At 36.6% G+C, this 14,375-nt stretch overlaps 1 long non-coding RNA gene across 1 annotated transcript in view; it reads right to left on the bottom strand.

Moving 5' to 3' along the window:
• Positions 1–2,284: 2,284 nt before the first annotated feature.
• LOC145801077 (uncharacterized) overlaps positions 2,285–14,375 on the bottom strand; it is a 29,287-nt gene continuing 17,196 nt past the window's right edge. Inside the window, exons 2-3 of the long non-coding RNA XR_014341963.1 lie at positions 4,308–4,482; positions 2,285–2,830 (exon numbers count right to left, since the gene is read on the bottom strand). This is a non-coding gene — a long non-coding RNA (uncharacterized LOC145801077). The remainder of the gene's footprint in view (positions 2,831–4,307; positions 4,483–14,375) is intronic.

Below are 14,375 nucleotides of genomic sequence, written 5' to 3'. Positions count from 1 at the left end.
CATAGACTCTTCGTGATCCCTTAATTCAGGCATACATTTTTTTTGACAAACTTGACAATGCACAAGAACTAGAATTAATATCATGTGGCAGTGCTTGCTAAATTAGATAAGAAATATCACGAAGAAAGTCCAAGACAAGAGCGACCTTCAACTGATCCAGGGAAACAAACATGAGAATAGAGCCATCACAATGCAGTACACCTTTGTAATCCACCTTCGTAAGTATACAATAATTGTAAATTGTTTTTCTTCAAATGTGTTTCAAATTAGTTCTTAACGCATGATCCCAATTTGCTTTGAAAAATATAGTTTAGAGCTATATCCATGGTGTGCCATCATTTGCAAAAGTATATGGTTCTCATTTTTGTACTGGAGGCTTAGAGAAAGGGCTTCAAAAGTGAAACTAGAAATATAAGTATTCAGAAATAAAATAAAACTAGAGGATTAGAGAAAGGGCTTCAAAAGTGAAACAAGAAATTAATGAACAAAATCATCAAAATACATATCTAAGTGAATTCAAACAGATTTGAAACAAAATCAACCCTCCCATCTGTAATAGCCCAAACTTGCGCACATCTCATTTACCTCCTGCACACATTAAGCTAACATTTAATCCCAAATATCTCAAGATTGTTGACACGAAATTTAATCAATCGAGCAACCAAACAAACAGAGGAAGGAACACAAAACCCACATAATTAACCAATTAATGAACCAAGCAAACAAAAACCTCAAGAAAAAAAATCCATGTTGCCTACTTTTTTTTTTTTCTAACAAAAAAAAAACTATTTAGAATAAGTAAAACATCTTGTCATGCATGCCCTTGAAAATATATATGAAATAAACTTCATCCAGAGCTCTTCAACAATTACATAAAAGAAAAGAAAGAAAATTGATATGAACTCAACAATTACATAAAAACTAAAGAGTTGGAAATTTGGTACCTGCCTTTGGTTATACCAATTCCCATTAACAGTTGAATACAAAAGCTCTCACAACCTAAGAAGCATTAGCATTTTCAAAATATAAGAATTCTAACCACCTCCATATCCTAAGAAGAAGTTTAGGGAAAATTTAAAGTCAATTGTGAATCAAAGTTACCTACTTGCCAAGCCTTCCAATTTGCCAGCAAAATAACAATGAATGTTTATGGAATCAAATGACTGAACTTACATGTCATTCATTTTAGCATATCATATTGACAAGTATCAAATTGATAACTCTTCGGGGCTAAACCAGTCATGTTTGTAACCATTAAGAATACAAATACTACTCATAAGCATAGTTCCATTTCAGCTCACAGATAAATGTAGCTAATTTTTCGTGCTCCTCGGAGGGGTTTAGTCTCCTCAGATCCGATAGCCCTACAGTTCGGGCTCCCGTGGTTTTGAATCTGGTTTCACAAGTGCAATTGAAATAGATTAAACAAATGAGAGTCCAAATTTGACAAGTCTTAGAAAATCCATTTATCATCAGAGGTCCCAAAAATGGACTGCATTGCCAGATTTTAAAGTCACCACCTAAATATTTTTGAGAAATTTAGGAAACCCGTGACTCATTCCAAAGGCCACTTGTCCATCATAACCAAAGTGTCTCGGCTTGGGAACTTAGGTATGAGAGGGGAAGGTCATGAATTGAGCACCTCAATCACCCGATCAAAGATTAGCCTTTACTAATCATGATGTGATTTTTATGTACATTATATGCTCCTGTTTTGATTTATTATGCTTAATATTACTATGTGAGGCACACAAGTATAGACTACGTCACCCACTTTGGAATTCTTTGATTTCATGTTTGTTTGAAACGAGTTTTGAATATGTGCTACTTGAAAAAGCAAGCTAATATGTATATTAATCAAAATCATCCCAACTTAAGCGAAATAGACTTCATCCACAGGCATTCAAAAAACTATATTAAGTAAGCACTTAGCCTCATGGTAATATGCTTGATATGGCAACAAAAAAACACGTGTAATATGCTAAAGCAAGAAATGCTCACCTAGTGCTCCAAGGCAAGCCAAAGAGAATAAAATAATTAGAAAAAAATGCATGCTCTAATATGCAAGTGACTAATGCAACACATACAAAGTGCAACTACTTGGTTCAGTTTATTTAACATGTCGTACGGATCAACTCAAAGCATGAGGTAATGTACGTATTCAAGTAAGTAGGAAATTACAACAATGTTAGAATGATGAACCGAACCCAGTGCATGCAAAAGCGGATACAACACATGGTAATGATATGAAACGAAAAAATATGATGCTACCACGGTAAGCATGTAAATAAAATGGAGAAAAAATGAGGATTGGAAGATATACACAATATTACAAGCGTTTACATTCGCACAAGGGAGTTAGAATGAATGTCTGAATGTTTATCTAATTATTACAACACCAAATGAATTAACTAAATATTACAAATTCAAATGAAGCCAACTAATTAATTACACACATACTAATATTAAAATATTAATTGAAGGACTTGAACGGAAGGCGAGGGGCCGTATGCGCACAACCGAGAATATCCTCCCGTAAACCTCTCTGTTTGCAGTCAAAAAATTATTCTGTTTTGGCCTTAGATTTTGCTCTGTTCTACCGCAAAAGTGCCACTGCTTGTACAAAAATGGGTGGCCGGCGGGCCTTGCAAAGTGGTCGGTCGTTCAGAATGGTGGCTGGCTGGCCACTGCTTTTGAGAAATGCCCTGCTGCCATAGAGTTGAAACAGAACAAAAACAGAGTGTTTCAAGGACATGTTTATCCTCTCTGCCCTTCCCTATCATGAAGATGATCAAGGTAGGAGTAGATTCGATTCACAAATCATCAATTGCTGCAAAATTGTTGCGTGATGATCTTAGAACCAATAGGACAAAAGCTTAATAAAATGAAACGAAAAACAAACAACACCTCCTCCTATCATGTAGTTATCTCAAGGGAAGTGGCAGATATTGCTTCATGAACCATCAAACAATACTAAAGAGTATGCAATAATTCATGACGCAATAGGTTCAATATAACGTCAGATTGAACCTAGCCCAATTCTATTACTTTTTTTTTTAAATCTCTTTTTACTCCAATTTTATTAGTCTCTTTTACATTACCTTTCCATTTCTTATCTTTTCTTCATTTTTGTCCAAAAGTGTAGATTATGTCCACTAAGTCCAAAAGCAATAAAGATAGCAAGCACGACTTGACTCGAGAAATGAGCTTGTCGAGCCTTTTTCTATAGGGGAAATTACAAAGGAAGAATCAGACTCATTTCTAACCGATAATGAATTCTAAGTCAAACCCGAAGTGCGTGATAATGACTAGTCAAACTCAAAAAAAGCGAAAATGTCTAATCAAACCTAAAATGAGCGATAATGACTCTAAATCCAAACTTGAGAATAAGCTATAATGGCAATTTCCTTTGTGATTTCCAAGGGTCTAACTAGAAAGTTAGTCCCTTAGAAGTAATGCACCAGCGATAAAGAGAGGTATCAAACAAGAGATTGTGCTTAGCACAAGAGAGATGTAATACCTTGGTAATGAACCTCCAAAAAAATTAAACCATTAAACATGAGATGACTCTTTCTTATGCTTTCACTACAAGAAATTTCGGGTTTGGCGACTAAGTTTTTAGTCGCCAAAAGTACAATTTTAGTCGCCGAAAATTTTTCCCGACTAAATATTTTGGTCGCCAGATTAGTCGCGGAAAGTTTGTCAGGGACGGTATTGGCGACTAAGAAATATTTAGTCACCAAAAGTCCTAGAAATGTAGACTAATAGTTTTAGTTTCCAAAAACAATATTTTAGTCACCAAAAATCTTATTTTCCGCTACTATAACTTTGGTCGCCAAAACTTGAAGTATCTATGGCAACCAAAGTTTTAGTCGCAAAGGGTTTTTTTTTTCATTTTATTTTTTTTTTGCTACTAAATTCCTAGTCGCCTAAAGTTGGCTTTTATTTTAGCAACTAAATATTTAGTAGCCAAAAGTTTTTTTCCTTTTTTATTTTTATTTTTAGGTACTAAGTATTTAGTTGCTAAAAATATTTACTTCATTTTTGGCTACTAATTGTTTAGTCGCCAAAAACATGATTTTATTTTACTTTGTAATTAATTTTTCCACAACATGTATGTATTCGATGCAGCCTGTATCATATATATAAATAAAACAATACATATATTATCAATCCTTCCGCAATTTGCATCCATTTCACTTCTAACCATCCAAAAAGGAATAATTTTTAATGTCAAATTTCACATAAATTAAGTATATTCCAACCTAAAATAATAATATTACTCCATACAAAATAGAGAATCATACCAAAACATGTCCTCCGTACACAAATATGTTCACTACCATGCCAAACATATTCCCTAAAGAAGAAATCTTTATTGCTATAAAGTGAGTTGATAATGATGTCCATAAGCCGAGACACCTCATTCTGAAATTCAAACTTCCCTACATTACTATGGAGTGATCTCTTCGACAAGTTTCCCTAAACCACATAATTACAAAACACGTTAGAAGAAAAAAAACAAAAAAAAAAAAATGAGAAGAAAAATAGAGAGATTGAGACAGAGAGAGGGGAAGGTAAATAATTAGAAAACTCCAATTCTCAAAGGAAAAATATCCATACCTTCCAACAACATATTTGGCATTTGAAATATAAACAAGGGTCACTTTCAATGATTAGAGACACTAAGAAATAAAGGTAGTTCGCATACCATACCAAAATACACAAGCAATAACCCAGCTCTATGTTATGTTAAATGATCTTAATTATGCATGTAATTATGAGCTTGATATGATTTTGAGTGCTAATTATATGATTATTTGTGTTTTTGAATTTCTATTTGTTCAGCGTAGGAAAAATCTATTTGATTTTTTGTTATATAATTTAAATTGAAGGCTGTAGAGGCAGCAGAAACCAAAATTGACTGTACCATTGTGATTAGCATAATTTTTAGAGCTTACAGAGAAATTTGATTAAAATTTGATTCAGATCAAAATAATTAGATTAAACTAATTAAATTAAGCCTAATCAATTAACACTAAACCTTAATTAGTAATTTTGATTAGGCCAACATATAAATATGTGCTAATGTACTTAAGCTCATGAGGTGAGCTCAAAAATTCTGATATACACACTCTAAGGAGACTGAACTCTACACTCAGAGAGAGAGAGAGAAAAAGAGAGAGAGAAGAGAATTTTGAAGGGATTGAAGGAGATTAGAGGGATTGAGCTAGAAAACACTTGAATTCAAGCCTTAGATATGATTTCTTACCTTAATCCTTGTAAATAAAACATGTAAAAGTTAAATTCATCTAGTTCTTGAGCTCATTTGCATAAGATTGTACAATAGAAGCATGAATTACTTTGGAATGGAAGAATTGAATTGAATTATGTACATGCATGCATGAATCACCAATTTAAGTTTGAATTTCAAGGACTTTTCCACATGCATGAAGTTACATTTGACATTTTTGGAGATGTTTCATGGCTTTACCACTTTTTATCTCATGCATGAGGGTTTTGAAGGGATTTTGAAAAATCTAGAAATCCCCTAGATGTTGATTTGTGATTATGTATCAATTTTAAGTAGTAAACAACAATCCCAGTCAAACAATCAAGACAAAACAACACAACGATTTTAACGTGGAAAAACCACAATTGGACACCTCCAACTGTGATTAAAAAACCACGGGCAATGGCCACAAAACAATCCACAAAGAAGATTTAAAAGAATTACATAGGTATACTCTCAATTACCTAGCGAATCCACGCCTAATTGAACCAACCTCTATGTGCCTCTTCCAACCCCGCCTTCACCTCGGAATTGTCTTTACGATGAGCCACTCCAGAATCCACCGAAGCTTCAGGCTCGAATTCTTCAGAATCCACCGAAGAACAACTCTCTCTCTCTTGTGTATAACAAACAAAACCTTTGATGTACTCTCTTTAAACCATGAGTTGAATACTCAATAAAACATCAAAGAAAACTAACAAAATATCCCCAGATATAAACCTTAAGAACCAAAAAGAAGATCTGGAGGAATTAAATAGTTTTGGGAGAAAACCAACTATTTATAGAAAATCCAGAAGTAATCCTTGTTTTGGAAGAAATCCAATTACTTTTGGATATCCTAGTTTTGGAAGAAAATCAACTTCTTAAAGAAATCCTTGTCAAACGGGATTGCCAATAATAAAACCTAACAATCTCCCCCTTTGGCAATGTCATGACAAAACACACCTAACAAATAAAATCCTAATCACCCCAACCCATTACAGCCAACAAACACAAACTTCTTACTCAAGATTAAGATCTGCAAAACAGCTATTAGTGCCACAATCTCCAAAACAACTATTAGTCTCACAAGAGTATATGAAAAAGTAATAAACATATGGCTAAATTATCTTGAACCATGAGATGGAAAACATGAATAGATGAAAACTAAGACTCATGAAAAACAACTCTCAAACAGCAAAATCAAGATCATAAACCACACAAACAATGATATGACGATGTAAATAACAGGAGTATGCAAGAAGGAAATAATTTGCAAACAGTGCAAAGAAACATGCAAAACAACTATCGCCAATTTCCCTTACCAAACAAAATCAAGATGAACCAAACTCCCCCTCACTAAAAGCACTATATAACAATGAACAAGAAGAAAATGACAAAAAATAATATGGTGGAGCAAGTAAGGAATTTCTGATTTGTACCTTGGAACACACAAGACTATCCAAGAAGCACCATTACAAGAAAACACAATGTGCACAGTCTGTAGAAAATTCCTCATGAAAGAAAGTGATGCATTATGTGAAAAGCATAGATCCCATGAGAAAAGTGTGTGTGTGAAACTTGGAGTTCGACAAACACTAGATTCAATCCTAGTAGTGATATGAAAGCTGGACCTCCGACAAGAGAATCTTAAGCACGACAAAGGAAAGTCAAACCACTAAGAATCAAGGGGTATTTGGTGAGTAAAGGCGGAGGCTCCCCCTCAATCAATGAATCTTTTCCTCTCTTTTTTTTTTCTTTCTTTTGCACATTTTTTTCTTTCTTTTGCATATTTTGTCTTCTTCTCTTTCTTTTTCTTTTTCCTTTTTTTTTTCTTTTTCTTTTGCACAATCATTGGTGGCTGACACGCTCAACAGTATGGAAACCGAACCAGAGAAGCATGGATATAATAAGGATGGCCTGGTTGGTGACTCTGAGGTAGCCTTTTCCTCATGGCTAGACTGCAAAGAATTAAGGGGAAAGCCATGGAGATGCAAAAGGATGGTAGGTGGCTAAGAGACTCAACATCACCCAAGATATGCTAGTATAGGTCAATTCCTCTAGAAAAGCAAAAGATACAATGCCAGTAGTCCATAAAAAAATAATCACTAAGGCGCAAGACTCCAAAATTTGCTAATCCAAGGGTGTGTACAGAATGAGACATACTAATCAAAAAACACACACTCCAAAACAAGTAATGACCACAGAAAGCACACATATATTAACATGTAATGGATGTTCTCATCAATTCCAATATGCACCAAAGACCACTCAAAAATTTCAAGCTTGAAAACCATACTAAGAAAATCTTTTTGGTTTTTTTTTTTCCTCAAAAAATAAAGCAAGACAAAAACCGAACATGCACACATTTTTTTTATTTATTAAAAACAACACACAAAAACCCAAAAGCTAAAACAAATAAACAAATTAACACAAGTTAAGTTTTCTCACCCAAACTGCTTTAGTACGAACAAAGTTGTGAGAATTGCAGTTCTTGGGTGGTGTCATGACGTTGTGGTTCCTTTCCCCTGCAATAGGAACCCGTCTCGACATGGTTTCCAACTTCCTATTCCTAGGTCTAGGCAAATACACTCTCCAATGCAACTTATAACAATAAGGGCGAATATGACCATGCATACCACAATGATGACAAATAAAAACAGGGTGTACAGGGTGTACCTTTTTTTCTTTTACCTTACCAACTCTAGGAAGTTGAAGAAGTCCATCCTTATGTTGAATTTTTTGTTCTCCCTTTCCTTGAGTTCTTGTATCATGAGATGTTGAAACACTCTATTTTTGCTCTTTCTTACCACCAAAGCCAATGCCACTCTTGTCACAACTCATTTGTTGAGACCCAATGATATCCTCCAAAGTCTTTGATCCTTTGTTCCAAAGACCAATGGTAGCCATAGCACACTTGAGCTCTTCCTCTTTCTTGATCATTAGTTCTTCCAAAGCAACTTGTGACATCTCGAGAGATTCAATCTTTTCTTCATACATGGCATGGGTTTGCAGCAGCTCATTTCTCTCTGTCTCACAAGTCAACAGTTTTGCAGAAAGAACTTGTCGATCATCAGCTACCTTGATGGCATTAATCCTGGCCTCAGAAATCTCCTCCTTAAGTTTGACATTCTCACTTTCACATGCTTTGAGTTTCTTTGTGAGTTTGTCATTCAATTGGAATAAGTTAAGAGACTCCTTATACAACTTTTCATAAGCTTGCTCAAGCTCTTCATGATCACTCTCCGAGGATTCATCATCAGTGATATTCTCAACTGACCTCTTCGGAGAATCTGTTTGTCCTTCAGCTTCGTAAGCCGCTATGAAAGCAAGAAATTGTTTATGTCCCTCTTCACCTTGATCTTCATTGTCACTTTCATCTTTATCAGATTCTGATTCATCATCCCAAGTGATAGGGAGGGCTTTCTTCTTCCTCAACCGAGTAGGGCATTCTTGAGCAAAGTGGCCAAATCCTTGGCATTCATAGCATTGGAGTCTTTCAGAGTTTCCTTGTATCTTTCCTTTCTCCTTCTTGGCTATAGAATTAATTTTGAGTTTATCTTTGCCTTTAGATTTATGAGAATGAGTAGATTCCAAAAGATTAGGATTCTTTTTCAAAAAAGATTTTTGAAATTGTTTAACAAAAGCAGTCGTAATCTTGGAATCTATATCACAATCCTCATCAGAATCCTCTCTAACTTTATGAGCACTACTAAAAGCAATATCTTTTTGTTTCATTTTGAAATTCCTGTGTGCCTCATAAGTTTGGAGATTTCCAACCAACTGATCCAGCTTGAGGTTGTCAACATCTTGAGCCTCCTCAATAGCCGTAACTTTTGGTTGGAATCGATCGGGCAAGGATCTCAAAATTTTTCCCACAACTTTGGATTCTGGAATTTACAATGTCACTCAACTTCGCATAAAATTCATCAAAGGTCTCACTATCTTTCATTGAAAGGTTTTCGAAACTAGATGTGAGCCTTTGAAGTTTTGAGCGTTTAACAGAATAAGTGCCCTCACGAATAGTTTGTAAGATATCCCAAGCCTCTTTTGCGACTTCACAATTACAAATACGACTAAATTCTTCAGGTGTGACAGCGCAAAAGAGAGAATTGATGGCTTTACTATTCCAACTACTATTTTGGTAATCAATTATGTCCCACTTATCAATTGGTTTGGGGATTGTTACTCCATCAACGGTAATTGTTGGTTCGGTCCACCCATTCATGACAGATTGCCAAACTTTTTCATCAATAGATTTTAAAAACGATCTCATCCGAGCTTTCCAAAATGAACAATTGGATCCGTCAAGTAGGGGTGGTCGAACCATAGAATTTCCCTCACGAATTGAATCCATTATCACAAATCAAACAAGATCTCGTTCTAAAAGATATAAGTTTTTTTAAAAAATAGAACGACCTGCTCTGATACCAATTGAAAAATCTAGAAATCCCCTAGATGTTGATTTGTGATTATGTATCAATTTTAAGTAGTAAACAACAATCTCAGTCAAACAATCAAGACAAAACAACACAACGATTTTAACGTGGAAAAACCACAATTGGACTCCTCCAACTGTGATTAAAAAACCACGGGCAACAGCCACAAAATAATCCACTAAGAAGATTTAAAAGAATTACACAGGTATACTCTCAATTACCTAGCGAATCCATGCCTAATTGAACCAACCTCTATGTGCCTCTTCCAACCCCGCCTTCACCTCGGAATTGTCTTTACGATGAGCCACTCCAGAATCCACCGAAGCTTCCGGCTCGAATTGTTCAGAATCCACCGAAGAACAACTCTCTCTCTCTTGTGTATAACAAACAAAACCTTTGATGTACTCTCTTTAAACCATGAGTTGAATACTCAATAAAACATCAAAGAAAACTAACAAAATATCCCCAGATATAAACCTTAAGAACCAAAAAGAAGATCTGGAGGAATTAAATAGTTTTGGGAGAAAACCAACTATTTATAGAAAATCCAAAAGTAATCCTTGTTTTGGAAGAAATCCAATTACTTTTGGATATCTTAGTTCTGGAAGAAAATCAACTTCTTAAAGAAATCTTTGTCAAACGGGATTGCCAATAATAAAACCTAACAGATTTGAAAAGAAAAAGAGTGCAATTCATATCATGCATGGTTTCAACCTCTTGATTTGAGCTTGATTTTGGAATATGGTCCATGATTTCGAGTAATTAGTTCGAAATTAGAAGTGTTCCCATGTAATATAATCTTTTTCCATGTTCTTGTACCAAAAATATGAGTTTTTGACCTTTGCAATCGAGTATTGAACTTCAAACACAGTTTTGGGAATTCCAGAATTCGTCATTTCCGCTCGAGCGGGAAAAGTACTTCTCGAGCGTAAAAATCAAGCTCCTAGAAGTTTTGTAGACGGTTTCTGCTCGAGCGAGAAAAATTACGCTTGAGCGCCCACTTACATGCTTTGACTCTCGGCTCGAGCGACCAAAGTCACGCTCGAGCACAAAAATAAGGCGACTAGTACCTTTGCAGACCAAAGGGGTCCACTTGAGTGGAAAAAGCTGCGCTCGAGCAAAGAACCCTGTTTCAGAAATTTTGAAAAGTTGTTTTATGATTCGTTTTCCGTTCTCTTTCATTTCTAAGCACTCTTAGGCATACATTGAACATTGTAAATGAATTAATGGTCACGAAAGAAGCCTAAGAACGTTAAGCAAACTAAAGAATGGATTGAATGCTATTATGACCCAATATATTGTGAATTATGTAGGGTCAAGTACAAGGACGAATCAAGCACCAGAACACAGTGAGTAATATCTTAACAAAGATATTTTTGTATATGCATTATTTTCTAAACGATGCCTATGCGGTAAGGTTCTAAACCTTTAAAGTGATATTATGAGCGAGCATTCTAATCACTCAATTCGGAATGAAATATACGAAGCGATCAATATGTATGAGTATGAAATGAGCCTAAGGCTATTTAGTATATTCAATAAGGAAGTGGATTGGGCCTAAGGCCGTTCTGTATAATTATTAAATGGGCCGAAGGCCGTTCGGGATAAGGAAAAGATATGGACCTAAGGTCGTTCCGGATACAAGAATGGATATGATCATAAATTTAGATGTGTATATGAATTGGACCTAAGGTCATTCTATAAATATTAGACCTAAGGTTGTTCTGTGAGTATTGGACCTAAGGTCGTTTAGTGTGTAATGGACCCAAGGTGTAACAAGTCCGCGAAGGGGCCTCGCTGCAGTTCGGACTCTCGATTTTGTTACGGTTCTAAATCTGAACCAAAGAGTCCAAATCCGGCAAATCGTTTTGAGAAAACAGATTTTGAAAGAAGTGCCAAACATGGACTGCTTTGCCAGATACAGAGTCGCCACCTAAATATTTTATTAAGGGGGAATTTAGGAAACCCTGACTCGGTGCCAAAGGCCACGTGTCCGTCATCACCGGAGTTGTCTCGGCTCGGGAGCTAGGGTACGATTGGGGAAGGTCAGCTATGAGCACCCCCTCTCGCCCGGTTCAAAGACCGGCCTCTACTAACTCTGATATTCTATTTTGAAAACGTTTATGTGTTCTTATTCTGGTTATTAGCCTAGAATTACTATGTTATGCGTACAGCAAACAAGTATTGACCAAATCGCCTAAATTGGAACAAAACATTTCACGTTTGTTTTGAAAATGGTTTGCTACTCGCAAGTAGGCTAAAATGCAGGTTTTGCCACCTTCAAGTGGGCTTTTAGAAAAGATGGTTTTGCCACTATCTAGTGGGCTTTAAAATTCACAGTTTTAATGTGTTATCCCAATTTAAGCAATTCGACCTCCATCCACAGGCATTCAAGCAGTAATATCACGTAAGCAACTAGCCGCATGGCAAGCATACTGTCACGTTAACATTCACACACATGGGAGATGCTAAAGCATAAATACTTACATCGTACTCCGTGCCAAAACAGTAAACTAGTTAGCAAAACGTGCGTGTCCTAGTTCATGTTAAATTGCCTAATGCAACACATACATGATGCAATTTAGATAGGCTCAGTTAACCTAAGCATGGCATATGTAATGCGATCAATTATCACATATTCGATTTGTAAATTGAAGTACAAATGCGGTTAGCGTGATGTACCGAGCCTAATGCATGCAGTACAAATGCATGAATGCACGCATGCATAGCATAAGGTATGCTAAATTAAACGTGCCCTAATCTACCATCATAAGCAGGTAAATAAAAGGGAAGAAAGACGTGAGGTTGGAAGACATACACACACTCACGCACACTTATTACATAATTGCCCTCACTCGGAGGGTACAAATAAATATTACAGTCCCAAATAATAAGCAAATAAAATTATTACAGAATTTCTAATTAATTAAAAGAAAGGACGCAAAAGAAGGAAGAGGGTGGCCGCAGCCTCTGCCGCGGGATGCGCAAATGATGCATGCTCGAAAATCGGCTCACCCGAAAGACCTGTACCGTACCCCTGCCACCTCTGTTTGTACTGCCCTGCCTCTCTGAAAATCGCCAAAACTCCAGAACAGGTTCCTTGCATGTTGCAGATCACCACCGGCCAGGCAGAATTCCCACCGGCAGTCCAGGATTTCCATCGGCATTATCTTGATTTACCGGCCATTCAAATATTGCCAGCCGGCACTTAATTCTGCCGGTCGGCAGAAACTTCCTGCAGAAGACAGTTTTGACAGCAAACAGAGAACAGACAGTGCATGGCATGGGGTTTTCAGGCACATGTGAGCATGGTCATGCTTCCTATCATGCTTTGAACTCAAGGAAGCATGACCTTCGATCCTCGAGCCGTCAATGGTGCATGATAGCCCAAGGGATCAAATTTGCCACTTGATGTAAAGATGCATGCAACAAACAAAATGAGAACCAAAGCCTTATCAAGTCGGAGTCAAAGGCCTCGGTGACCGAGAATCAAGGCACATTACATCACTTGTAGTATGAATGTTCCTTGATTCTCACACTGGGTTTGACACCCCAAACCAAGTAATGCAATGCATGTTATGTAAACATGGCTCAAATGCAACATGATACCAATTATGCAAGACATAGCAAATGTTATGCAACTATCATGACAAATATGCAATGCTAAGCATACAAGGTGCAAATGTGGTGCAAACATGGACCAATTTGACAATGGGATTAATATACTACAAGGCTTAATGAAGCAACCATGCAACAAACATGAAACAAGCATGCAATGGGACCTTGAACCATAAAGGGACAGACCTTGATCTACCCCAAAACAGTGGCCGAAAGGTGCCTAAAAGGTGGACAAATAGTCATGTTAACAAACAAGGTAATGGTCCTAAGGTTAAGGCACAAAGGGGAGGCATTTCACTCCTACCAACATGACCACTCATGGCATGACTAAGACAAGTAAAGACAGAATTTTTACATGCAAAATGGGACTCCAAAGCCTCCTAATATGGCAGCTAAAATGCCTCCCATGAAATGCTACCACCAAGACTCATTTCTATGCATAAGAGGGCACACCCTCAAGGCATAAGAGAGATCATACATGCACATATACAAACATGATCCTTGGACTGAAATGTGGCCCTAAATGATGCCAAATCAATAGGATGATCACAATCATGCATGCTAGAGGTCAACATGCTCAAAGCTTTCAAGCCAAAATGCAAAGCAACCATAACAAACATGTCAATCATGACCAAATTGATAACCAACAGACTTTAAGCATGGGAAAACAATGCTAAAAAAGTTCAAGGAACTAAGCCAACACATGCAAGAATCATGGCCTAATCGTGAGATGCATTTCTAAGCTAAATAGAGCAATGCAAAGCAAGTACTACAAGCATACAAGGAGGCACAAATCCGGCCAAAAACAGAGGTTACATATGACCTAAAACGTCCAAAAAACTTCTGAAATAAGGCTCAAGATGATCAAGCACACATGCTACCCTTTTAGGCCAAAATGTAAGGAAACAAGACAATGAAGGGAGAAGGGTGTCCCTCCCCTATGCAAGACTTCAAACCACCTTCTTTACTACTAAAAATACACTGGTTTTCAGTGGTAAAGAGATCAAAACACTGAAGTAGACAAAATCCTACCAAAAAGGCAACAA

This window comes from Camellia sinensis, chromosome 10, assembly GCF_055761805.1.
Source record: "Camellia sinensis isolate YWXY chromosome 10, ASM5576180v1, whole genome shotgun sequence".
NCBI lineage: Eukaryota > Viridiplantae > Streptophyta > Magnoliopsida > Ericales > Theaceae > Camellia > Camellia sinensis.
The sequence above is the reverse complement of the archived record's forward strand: the minus strand, read 5'-3'. Positions and strand labels throughout refer to the sequence as shown.